This window comes from Myodes glareolus, chromosome 24 (genome assembly GCF_982192425.1).
Source record: "Myodes glareolus chromosome 24, mMyoGla1.1, whole genome shotgun sequence".
In the NCBI taxonomy this organism is placed as follows: Eukaryota; Metazoa; Chordata; class Mammalia; order Rodentia; family Cricetidae; genus Myodes; species Myodes glareolus.
In genome coordinates, this window is record NC_142049.1 from 4,201,917 (window position 1) to 4,210,210 (window position 8,294).

Consider the following 8,294-nt stretch of genomic DNA (forward strand, 5'->3'; position numbering starts at 1 on the left):
TTTCAAATATATAGGCTGGAGAGGAACAGAGACAAGTATCCCACACTGACTTCTGGTCTCCCCATGTACACATGTACATATGTATACATGTACACTTGCACACATATACACATGCAGAGGTACACACATACAAAGATGCATGATGCACACATGCACATGTATACACACAGAATTTAACTGGGGGTTATATATAATATGCATTATAGTCATTATAGTATATATAACTTTTTCTTTATTTTAAAATATTTTTGGCTTTGAGACCAGCCTGGTCTACAAGAGCTAAGTTCCAGGACAGGCTCCAAAGCTACATAGGAACCCTGTCTCGAAAAAGCCAAAAAAAAATTATTTTTGGAAGTGAGGACATAAAAACATGTCATCAAACCCTAATGGCTTTCCTTGTGCTACATGGCAGGGGCTATGGCGCCATTGCTGTCCTCACAGGGCCAATTTCTCAGTCTGGGCTCAGTACTTGGATTCCATATACGCGACCACGGGCATGGTGTTGACTCAAAGGACCTGAAGCCTAGCTAGAACGAGAGAGGCTGGTGGCAGGGACTAAGTTGTATTCCTTACCTCCTTGAAGTCCTAGGTCCTGTACCTCCTGACAGCCCTGTATTTGGAGATTGAGTCTTAGGGTAGTTAAATTAAAATGAAAATCTTTGGATGTGGATCCTAATCCAATCTGGTGTCGGGGCTGTTGTAGAGAGTCACGACTGTGAAGAATCAGCAAGAGGGCAGTCATTATCAGGCAAAGCCAGCATGCCTTAGAGGAGAGCAACCCTATTGGCACCTTAACCTTGGATTCCAGGCTTTTAAACAGTGAGAAAAAAATGGCTGTTGTTTGGACACCCAGGCTCTGTTGCTGGCTTATTAAGCCAGGGCAGAGCTGGGGGCGGGGGGGGGGGTCAGTGTAAGGATGCAAGGGGACTCGGTAGGGACCAGAAGAGTGACCTAGCATCCAGTAGGGAGACTAGCATTTTAGCCACCATCCTCAGCCAGCTGAGTCAGGCCTACAAACACGCACTAGATAAAGGAGAATTGGGGGGGGGGGGACACGCCTGTGCTCAGAAGAGACATCCTGAAGGACTCTGGTGCTAGGAGAAAGACAGCTGTCTGAGGTGTGACCATCCATTCCCCACCAGGAGGACAGCCTGGGGTCTGGGTTTCCTACTACAGTACACAGTAAACGTGAAGAGTTCCCAGCAAAAGTGGCTGGCTACAGGCTGGTTTCATTTCCTGACCCCTCTACTAAGGCTGCAGGGGCACTGCTGTTTCTGAGGTGCAGCCTGACGGTGGCAGGCAGAATGGGGGCAAAGATGACAACAACCGACCGTAGGTGACAAGGGAACCAAAGGGGGCAAAGCTGGCGTCTTTATCATTGTCCCCATTGAACTTTCAAGTGGCATAGGAACTGACACCTCCAGCTGTGTGGGCATCTCATCTATAGCAGGAGTTTTTGGTTAACTTGTGTCTCCTCCTTACGACCCTTGGCACATTAAAGGGTGTGTTTGTAAAGAAAAGAAATCCTGAGAATGAGTCTCGTGGGTTAAACAATAAATATAAACACATTGTTTTCACTTTACTAAAGTGAAATGGGCTCCTCCTTACATAACCAAGAGAAATCAGCTGTCACTTAATTAAATGCTCAAACACGGAGCGAACAACAGCAGGTCCAATATGGGGCCCCCTCCACCCTACAAGCAACGGAATGACCGCTAGTGACCATGTAACCAACAGCAATGAAGCTGTGGCCTGAAGGCCAAGGGTAATCACCCTCTGGACTGTTGGTAGAAGACACCTGTAAAAGAGCAAAGCTACACACACAGACAGTGTGTAAGAATACACCTTTCACATGTGAAGTCCTTCACAGACCCTGCTGACTTTTGCCAATTCAAACGTGAATGCATACAATTCTACATTAGGGGTAAAAAGTGAGCTGTTCATTGAACAGAAGTTACTGGGGAACCAGTGACACAGAGGGCACCCTGCTTGATGCTGGAGACACGAGAGGGGACACACTGAACTCGAGGTGTGCTCAGTGTGAGACAGCAGGGAGACCACACCTGGAAATCAAAGGAAAACAACGATGTTTGAAGCTACAAGAGGAGAGAACAAACCAGACACAAGGAAGCCCAGAGGAGGAGACTTCCTTAGATAAAAGCTCCTTTGTTTTTTTTTTACCAAAAAAAAAAAAATCTCATTTGAACCTGGTATTTGATAGAAATAACGTCTAACTCATCTAACTCTTATTGTTGTCGGAGAAATCTTTTCAAAATGAGACTTGAGGACCCTCTCTCTCATTGTGCCTCAGTGGCCCCTTCCCAGGGGAAAGCTCAGGTGCAGGAGGGCAGCGCTGTTCCTTTAACTGTTTACCTGCAGAACACGCGAATGTTTGGCAGAACTACGATGTGACTAGAACTTTGAAGCAGCTCTCCGTCCCCTCCTTTCCTATGAGCTCAGACGTTCTGTAGAGCGAGGTTTATGGCAGTCTCTCTCTCATGGAGCATGGCAGGGAGACGAGCCTGGGCTTCGAGTCCATTGATGAGGGTTCAAGCTCTGACTTCACACTTTCCTAACCCTGTGACCTCGGATAAGCTATTAAAGGTCTGCCGATTTCAGTTTGCTAGTCTACAAACTGAGAATGATAAAGATAATCATACCAACAGCAATAATATCCACTAGGAAGGATTGAAGTGAGGATTTCAAATTCATCAGAAATGATTAGCAGACTCTTCCTTATTATTAAATATTCAGCAAATATGAATATTATAATTTTTAATTCTCAAAAAAAACCCCAACAAAAAAATGCCTAGATTTTCCCCATTGCTCAAGGCATTGGGGGCAGAATCACAGCCTCCTGGTCGCCTCCTAGTGTGTTCACTCAATTGGCCCATGAAAGAGTGAGTCAGGATTATCGCCACGTTTTCAGCGGGAAAGATTGGAGATGGGTCTCACTGAGGAACCCAGAACCAACGTCTCAAGTATAGAGAGCTCAGGGGATAGAGAGAAACAAATGACGTTCCAGAAGGAAGCCCACTTTACGCCTGACTAAAAGGGAAGTTGCCCCTTTAATTTAACCTCAGCCTGTCTAAGAAAAGATAATTCTTTAACTTTTTTTGGTGGGGGGGGTTGCCTTAACTACAATGTCTTAAAAAAACTACAATACCTTTTTGAAAGGGAAGAATAATGACTGAAGGGTGTTGAAAGGTTGGCTGTGTGAAGCAAACAAACTTCCACGCCACATTTGATAAGCATGTACTCAAATACCTGGCATTTGTATTTCAGAAAGCAGGTTTGGGAGAACGGCGGTCTACACACTGCTGGAGAGAGGGCAAGGAGGGATCTACCCTGGTTTGGGACAGGATCATCAATGAATGTGGTCTCACCTGGTGATTTGGAGGCATTGCCCTAGTTAAAAACAGTCTGTGGCATGCTGGAGGGAAACCCAGAAGGGGCTTGAGAGGTCCAAGCTCAAGTCCTCAGTCTACCCTCCCAGAGGTCTCCTGCCACGTGGATCTCCCTTTCGTATGTCAGGCGTGTCCCGTCTCTCAAATAATGACATCCCTGATGCCTGCCTTTTTCACTGCTAGGACCACTTTTCCCACAGTCTGCCCCCTTTATTCCCTGCAAGACTTTACCTCCTTAACAACCCAGATTGGAAAACTTATTAATAAGCCTACGAAATGGGTACCGGAAGCAGACACATTATCTGGGAGGCAAATTAGCCTTAGGAGGGCAATTCGATCCCAACAGCAGAGACTATCCCAATAATAATTCAGACTCTGATAACTACAATCATTTATTAGGAGTTTACTGTGCACCAGGCACCCTCTGCATGCATTGCCTAACAACCTTCTTACCAAGTAGTAGGGGATTGCTATGTGTTTTTTTTTCCATTTCACAGATAGGGAGACTGAGGCTAAGTGTGTCTAAAGCTACACAGTTGGTAAGGTTCAGGCCAGAGTTTATACAGCTCACACTGTTATGACTTCATAGCTCAGGCTCATTCCTGGTAAACTCTCCAGGCTCTCATTTCTGATGAAATGACGCCCTTGTCACTGAGGGTGTAGCTGAGTGGCAAAGTGCTTGCCTGGCGTAACAGTCCACGAGTTCAGTGCCAAGAGAAGAGAAGCTGAGGAATATTCCCTGTCTAGAGCTCAAATTGTGAAGTTAGGGGAGGCACGGAGCATTGAATCATCTCCAAAATTCCACTAAAGCTGTGGCTCAAACTCAAAATAGAAAAAGCATCTGGAACACACCTTGCCAACAAGGTGGACAGAAGGACCACCCCACTTAAAATACTTCGATTCCATATTTCTTTCTTTTCTATATTCTCTACTGCCCCCCCACTTCCTTTTTTCTACTGGATGATTTTAGCTGCAATTACTTAAATTAGTTTCCTCTTTCTGCTGTAACAAATTAGCACCCGTGTAAAGATGCCATGGAACAGACATTTATCATCTTATAGTTTCAGGGTGCCTACATCCAAAATAGGCCTCTCTTGGCTAACATCTAGTTTTCGGCAAGGACTGCAGGGCTTAGGAGATGCTCAGGTGAATCCGTTTCCTAGTGTTTTCCCAGGTGGCAGAGGCGTCGTAGAGTTCTTAGTCATGGCTGCCTCCACCCTCAAGGTCTTGGTGTTAGGACCTGCATGGTTTTGGGTTCCCTTTCCTGCTTAGCATACGGCTTAAGCTGAATTCACACACGATGAAATACCGTGATATTAAACCCATGTGCAATATCAAGGCTCTTAGGCACACGTATGCTTCCTTGGGTTGCAGCATTAGGATGCTCTGTCAGAGTCCCAAGACCCAGCCGGTGTTTACTGTCTGTGCCCGATAAATGCTGACCTAATGAACAAAGATCATTTTTCTCATTTGACTTGTCCGGATTTCCATGTTTCGATGAATATCAAAACCATGGAGAGTCTTTTATATGCCATTTTTTGTTCACCATGGCTACCATTAGACTTTATAATAAACATCCTTTCTTCAGGCCGCTTAGACTCTGTTTAATTTCTTAAGCGTGTGATGTGATGGAAGTTGCTTGTTGTTATGATATGACAAAAACCAATATGGAAGAGGCAAGGGTTTACATTTCCAAGTCGTAGTCTGTCTTGGAGGGGGGTCGGAGCAGGAACTTAAGCGGGAGCATGGAGACTGTGGCTGGAGTAGAGACCATGAAGGGATGCTGTTGACTGATTTGCTCAGCTAGCTTCGCACACAGACCAGCCCTATCTCCCCAGGGGATGGCACAGCTCACAGTAGGCTAAGCACTCCCCCATCAATTAGCAAATAAGAAAAAGGCCCACAGGTCTGGGCATGAGCCTATGTGACCTGAACAATCCTTCAGTTGAGGTTCCCTCCTTCCTGGGGGACATTGTGTCTAGTTGTAGCTAGCTATGGCAGAGGTCCAACAGGAACTCCTCTAGTTTCTCCTGGAATTTTTCTGGGATGGGTGTGCCCAACACTCCCAATTCAAAAGTCAGGCTGCAGATCAATAGAACTGGGATTGGCGAGAGGTGTTCACAGATCCCAGTCTTTGAACTGAGATGGATGAGAGAGTGTGGAGAGGACCACCAATGATCTTTGACCCTCAGCTTTGCTTCAAAGGGGCAGGAGGTGCTACCCTTACTTCCTTCACCGGGCTTTCCTAAGAACACAGAACTCTATAGCTCACTATGGATTGTGAAATCCAGATATACAACTGATGTCTGAGAATTCTGAAGGGAAGAGGTTGCCATGGCTGATTCTCGAGCAGAGGAGCAAAGAGAAGCGATAGCCTCTGTCTGAGTGGTTTCTCAGGGCTGTGATTGCTGTGATTAAGCATCATGAGCAAAGCAAATTGGGGGGGAAAGAGTTTATTTGGCTCACACTTCCTCACCAACATTCACGACTATCAAGACAGAACTCAAGAAGGGCAGGAACCTCAAGGCAGAAGCTGATGCAGAGGCCATGGAGGGGTCCTGCTTAGGACTCGCTCCTCATGGTTTGCTCAGTCTGCTTCCCTACAGAATTCAGGACTCCTAACCCAAGGATGGTATCACCCACAATGGGCTGGGCCATCCCCATCAATCATTAATTACGAAAATGTCCTACAGGCTTGCCTACAGCCTGATCCTAGGGAGGCATTTTCTTAATTGAGGTTCCCTCCTCTCAGATGACTTTAGCTTGTGTCAAGTTGACATAAAACTAGCCAGCACAGATGGCCTGTCTTCTCAGAAATCTCTACCACCAGACGGTATTTCCTGAGAGAGAAGGAAAGGACAGGGTAGCACTAGATGCTGGTCATCAGAGACATCACAAGGAATGGAAATCAGGCTCCGAAAGCAGAAGAACATTTCCAGGGACCAAGAAAGGAGTCATAAACGGCCAACCAGAGGCCATACCCCTGCTCCCAGCAACCAGGGGTCTCAGAAGCATCCAAGAACATACCTTGCAATAGGCAGCAGTTTGCTCAGGCCTGATGCACCTGCAGGGCCTCAGGGGAATGAATCAAGCAGGATAGGCTCACACCCACTTTCTCCCTGGCCTTCCCACAGTCTAGCCTTGACACGGGCCTCCTGCTGAAGGCCATTCTGGTTTGGGTGAAGCTGTCCTTTTAAATGAACAGGATGTGCTGTAACAATGAACTTCCTTACACAGACTCTTGGTTCCCCCGTGGAACTAACTTTTGAGTTTTGGATAATGGGACAGGGTAGATAGAGCCACATAAAGTAGGTTAAATAAAAGTTTTGGAATCTTTCCAGGCCTCCTGCTCAGACATGGTAACCCTTTTCCTGATGCATCCGGAGCCCCAGAGTGGAGCCTCATTTGCCTCCCAGTTCCCAGGGGTCCCCAGCCTGCCTCCCTGTACTTTGCTGCAAGACCACAAAAAACGAGAGGGTTTTTTTTTTCTTTTCTAATTCTCTCCCTCTGCATCCATAGCTTAGGTGTTCATCTTCTCCCGTGATTGGTCTTGGATCGTGTGCTTTTTGCTTTCACTGTCTAGAGAGGTATGTTGTATGTGAGCATCAAGGCAGTTAAGTGGGACGGGCACAGTCCTACGGGCCAAGATGCTGGCTTTCCTGGCTGGATCCTGGTGGTTTTGATAATGCCTGACAGCACATGGGTATCGGGAACTTTCAAAACACCATTGTCTGAGAACCAGCCTGAAACTGTCCATCCTTTCAAACACACAGAAGATTAAAGTGTCCTAATATCTGAAGGCAAACAAAAGTAAGTATCCTACCCCTTCTGGGGACAAAGTCTCTCTCTGAAGTACAAGGGGTCATCGGGATGCCGTGTCTCTGGTTGAGAAAATCACAAGGGATGAGAGATGAGTTTAGACGTAAGGTATTCAGTCTGATCCTTGACAGGAACAAGGCTCAGTCAGTCAGTCTGTGATTAGGACAAGGTCACAGGACTAGGGAGAGGAAGGGACAGAGGTAAAAAATCCAGGTCTGTCTTTCCACCATGCCCTGTGCTGTACTATGACAGGACTGGAGAGCCTCCCATGAGCAAGCGAGCGAGTGACTGGGTGAGGCAGTGAGAGCACAGGTCGGCAGGGGCAGCACTTTCCCCAAGACTGTCGGGGAACGGGCAGGGCTGCCAGGCCTGTGCTCTCTTCATTCTGTAGAGCTTGGTGGCTCCTCTCGGGAGGTCGGAGGCTCTCTGGTTCCAGGGAGTAGCAGGTGTTAATGCTGTATGATTCCTCTGCAGCCCTTCCCACCAGGCAGCCCGTGTGGGTTGTCTAAGGGCGGCAGACACCTGACTGGGCAAATCTTGTTGCCACCCCGCAGTCACACAGCTGTCCCTTGTCCCTTTCTTTCTTGTCTATCCCTCCCTTTGCCTTAGGTTTCATTGTAAGCCATCCGCAGTGCAGTTGCAGGAGAAGGTGGGGGCAGGATAGGACGGTGGAAAGGGTGGGGACTTCTCATGTGATGGCAATGCACTACCAGGGTATCTATCAGTCAGCACACATGGTGACATTTATCACCGGGGAGGCGCACACGCCCATGGACCACACTGTGCCTCCTCCAAACTCAAACTCATCGCCTACTCTGAAGGGCGATGCTATTTGGAAACAGGGACTATGGGAAGTAATTTACTTGATCAGACCACGAGGCTGGAATCGATAAGATGAGATTAGTGGCTTCGTAAGAGGTAGAGAGGAAGAGATAGATCTCCCTATCTCTGCCACCTGGAACAGAAAAAGAAGGCTGCACTCAGGTCAGGAAGAGAGCCCTGGAGAAGCTGACCTTGATCTTCTCCTTCCAGCTTTCAGAACCTTAAAGGGTGTGCTTATTTGTTAAT